The sequence below is a fragment of the Galeopterus variegatus genome, unplaced genomic scaffold, assembly GCF_000696425.1.
Source record: "Galeopterus variegatus unplaced genomic scaffold, G_variegatus-3.0.2 Scaffold17259, whole genome shotgun sequence".
Lineage (NCBI taxonomy): Eukaryota > Metazoa > Chordata > Mammalia > Dermoptera > Cynocephalidae > Galeopterus > Galeopterus variegatus.
This window is the reverse complement of record NW_007743370.1, coordinates 18,111-19,138: the sequence shown is the minus strand read 5'-3', so window position 1 is coordinate 19,138 and position 1,028 is coordinate 18,111.

The window sequence follows — 1,028 nt, the reverse complement described above, 5'->3', positions numbered from 1 at the left end:
GCTCACTGGCTGAGCGAGGTGCGGGGGCAACACTGAGGGTTGCGATCCCATTGCCGGTCCCAGTCTGGTACAGGCGCGACACTGAGGGTTGCGATCCTTTGCCAGTCATGAAAAAAGACAAAATATATATATATATATATAAATATAATTCAAATAATTTGAAAACCTTGCTGAAAAAGATCAATTAGGCTGCTCCCACCTGCTACTCCTGCTGTGGTTCCTTCCAGGGACTGGTGCCTGCTGTCTTAGCCATGGCACCAAGGGTACACCAGATTGACAGACTGGCCACTGGCACAGGAAGCCTCTGTGTCTGGCCCAGTCTGCCTGGCTGGGGACACCAGACCGAGTCTGTCTGCCATGCTTTGCGCTGCTCAGCCCTTGGCCCTCAACCCAATCTGCAAGCTGTGCTCCAGCCCTTCCCAGGTGGCACCACAGCCACAGCCCACAGTCAGAGACAGATGTGGAAAGATAAATGAATGAGTCCAGAAGCAAAATAAATGTCAGCGAAAAGGAGAGCTACCGTCACTAAAGGCTGAAAACAGATTGAAATCACTTTCAGAGCTAAAAGACTATTAAGAACACAAGATGGAGACTCCTCGTTTTGGAAGCAAAAGAATGTCTGTGAAAGACCGATGAAGCTGTGAGTAACTTTGCCAGAGAGGCAGAGGCAAGGCTAGCAGCAAAGCAGGCTACTTGGGCAGTAGCAAGAGAGAACTGGAATGAAAACAACAAGAGTTGGATGAAAAATCTGACCAACAGTGTGCTGAAAATTATACAAGGCCTTCATCTCGAAATTCTGCATCAGCAACAACCCCTCTAAGTGGAAGCTCATCGCGACAAGGAAGTGGAGACAACAGCAGCTTATTATGTCCAGACACTTCATTAAGTGAATTGTGGGAGTCTTTGTCTGAAGTGGAAGAAAAATACAAGAAAGCCAGTGTTTCCAATGCACAGTTGGACAATGAGAAGAACAATTTGATCTACCAGGTAGATACCCTCAAGGATGTTACTGAAGAACAGGAGGAACA